General features: G+C 38.5%; 1 pseudogene; it reads left to right on the top strand.

Annotated features, from left to right (window-relative positions):
* The first annotated feature begins 1,459 nt into the window (after positions 1 to 1,459).
* On the top strand, positions 1,460 to 2,428 carry LOC126071234 (olfactory receptor 7A10-like; annotated as a pseudogene).
* The last annotated feature ends 615 nt before the right edge of the window (positions 2,429 to 3,043 follow it).

Genomic DNA, 3,043 nt, shown 5'->3' with positions numbered 1-3,043 from the left:
TCCCCATAACGTCCATTGTGTCTCTTGTCCAAATATTTTTTTGCATGTCTAAATTATTCTTCCCTCTCATTCTGTCAAGTGTATTTCCAGGCTTCTCCATGCTCTTGGCAGAATATGAACACCACAATGAGAATTTCAAAGACTCACTGATTGTAATCTGAAAGCTTCAATTCCAAATTCCGTGGGTGGGGGTCCACAGGGATGGGGTAAGATGCTCATTGGGATATCTTCTGTCATGTCATCTTCTGATCAAATCAGCTTTGACAGCGTCAATTAGACTGCAGGGCTCCATCATAGTGTTTGTGAGACAGAGCCCAGTTCTTAGAGAGGAAGGGTACCCTCTGGACAAATATCCCCAAAGTGCCTTTTCAGTTTAGACATCAGAATTAAGTGCAGCTGATAAAAATCACAAGGACACAAATTTCAGCTGTTGGAAGAGTAATGTATTATCATAGTTAAACAGGATGTAAAAAGAAAAACAGTGAAAATCAGGGGCTTCTTAACCCTGGAGACACCCACTGTCAGCTAGATCAGTGCTTCTCAAACTGTAATCTGTATATGAATCACCTGGTGTAGTGAATTATGTCCCCCCCAAATGTATGTCCAGCTGGAACCTCAGAATGTGACCCTATTAAAATATACGGTGTTTGCAGATATAGTTAATTAAGGGTCTCAGGATGAAATAATTCTGGATTTAGGGTTGGCTCTAAATCCAATGATTGATGTCCTCATGAGAAAAGAAGAAAACACAGAAAAGAAGGCCACATGAAGATGGGGACAGAGATTGGAATGATGTGTCTACAAGCCAAGGAACACCAAGGATTGTTGGCAACCACCACAAGCTAGGAGAGAGCCTTCAGAAGGAACTAGCCCTACAGTTACCTTGATTTTGAACTTCTGGCCTCCTGAACTGTGAGAAAATAAATTTCTATTGTTTTAAGTGACCCAGTTTGTGGTAATATGTTACCTATGAAAAATTGCCAAGGTAATTTGGCATCCCTTGGAAACTAATACACCCAGGAACTTTTTAAAGTGGAGATCCTGATTAAGTAGGGGCAGTCTATTGATTCTACATTTCTAACAAGCTTTCAGGTGAGGCTGATGCTTCTAGTCCATGGGTCACACTCTGAGGAGCAAGGAGCTAGATGACTCTATCTCAGAGAAATGTATGCAAAAAGGGTGCTGGCTTTATGATGTAGGTTATGACTAGAGATTAGTTTACTAACTTGGAAGGGGCAGTAAAAAGCAGAAAGAATGGCTGCATTATTAAATCCTCTGATTATTCAGCTGATCCATTGTCAAAATACAGGCTTTTATTTATTTTATGTGTAAGATACAATAGTAGTATTCATGTCTATTATGTGAAAAATTATAATCTGTAGTAGTGCTGCTGATTGATGATGCCTATTTGTTTATAAAGCACTGTTCTTTTCGTTTTCTTGACGGTCACACTAGCTATATGGAAACAGAAAGCCACACAAAAATTTCAGAATTGATTCTTCTTGGACTCTCAGAAGATCAGGAACTGCAATCTCTTCTTCTCCGGCGGTTCCTGTCCATATACTTGGTCACCTTTATAAGGAACCTTCTCATCATCTTGGCCATCATCACTGGCTCCCATCTCCACACTCCCATGTACTTCTTCCTAGCCAACCTGTCCTTTGTAGATGTATGTTTCGCTTCCACAACTCTCCCAAAGATGGTACTGAACATCCAGGAAAAAAAAAAAAAATTTTTTTTTTTTTTATGGATACCCATAACAAAAGCCATCACCTATCAAGGCTGCCTTGCCCAAATATATATTTTCATCCTTTTTATACAGTTGAATGTCTTTTCCTTTGTATAATGGTTATGACCAGTTTGTGGCCATCTGTTACCCACTGCACTACACGGTCATCATAAATCCCAGACTCTCTGGCTTGTTGCTGCTCTTTTCCTGGATATTGAGTGTCCTGGACTCTCTGACACGTAGCTTACTGGTGTTGAGACTGTCCTTCTGTACTAACTTGGAAATTCCCCACTTCTCCTGTGAAATCAATCAAGTCACCCAACTTGCCTGTTCTCACACCCTCCTCAATATCATAGAGATTTTGCAACTGGAGTGATGGGCATTATTCCCCTCACTAGCATCATATTTTCTTATTCTCGGATTGTCTCTTCCATACTGAGACTAACATCAGTAAGGGGGAAATATAAGGCATTTCACACTTGTGGGTCTCACCTTTCAGTTGTTTCCTTGTTTTATGGTATAGGTCTTAGGTTCTACCTCAGTTCTACCACTACCCAAAATTCCAGAGCCAGTGCAATAGCCTCAGTGATGTACACCATAGTCACACCCATGCTGAATCCATTTATCTTCAGCCTGAGGAACAAGGACATAAAAGGGGCATTGAAAAGTCTCGTTGGGATTTTCACTTTAAATAAGTGACAAAAATGCTTGCCTTGGGGCTGGCAAGAATTCATGAGAAGCCTGGAACCAGATTGGCATTCAGAAATTCTGATTTTTTTTTTTGTTCGCATGTCTCTGAATCTCCAGACATTTCTGGCATTTTATGTTTTTACTTTCCTGAGAGTAATTTCCAACTTTGGAACAGAATTAATTTGAGAGTATCCACTCATTTAAAGTGGTAATACTTATTTCTAAAAATATGCTGTCTTGAAGTTCATTTTCTCTTTCATAGCAAAATCATGATGAGGCATAAAAATCTTATGGGATAATAAAAACTTGGAGTTTAAATTTTTGTTCATGATTTACTGTGTTTTAGAATTCTGAGTCCTCATTTATTAGACTTGAGTCTGCTTTTCCATTCTGAATCCCTACGTTCATGCCACTTTCATAATTTAGACGTAATATGCTTAATTATTTTATAAGCTGTCGGTGACATTTTTGTTCTCTCACTGAGAGCTTCTTCTCTTATCCATTGATGTCTAGTATTACAATTAATAACGTATTTAAAATTGAATGATAATGAAAACAACATGAAATTTTGTGGGATGCAACTAACAAAATGCTTTGAGGGTAATTTATAGCTATAAATATTAA

The sequence above is a fragment of the Elephas maximus genome, chromosome 3 (assembly GCF_024166365.1).
Source record: "Elephas maximus indicus isolate mEleMax1 chromosome 3, mEleMax1 primary haplotype, whole genome shotgun sequence".
Lineage (NCBI taxonomy): Eukaryota > Metazoa > Chordata > Mammalia > Proboscidea > Elephantidae > Elephas > Elephas maximus.
The sequence above is the reverse complement of the archived record's forward strand: the minus strand, read 5'-3'. Positions and strand labels throughout refer to the sequence as shown.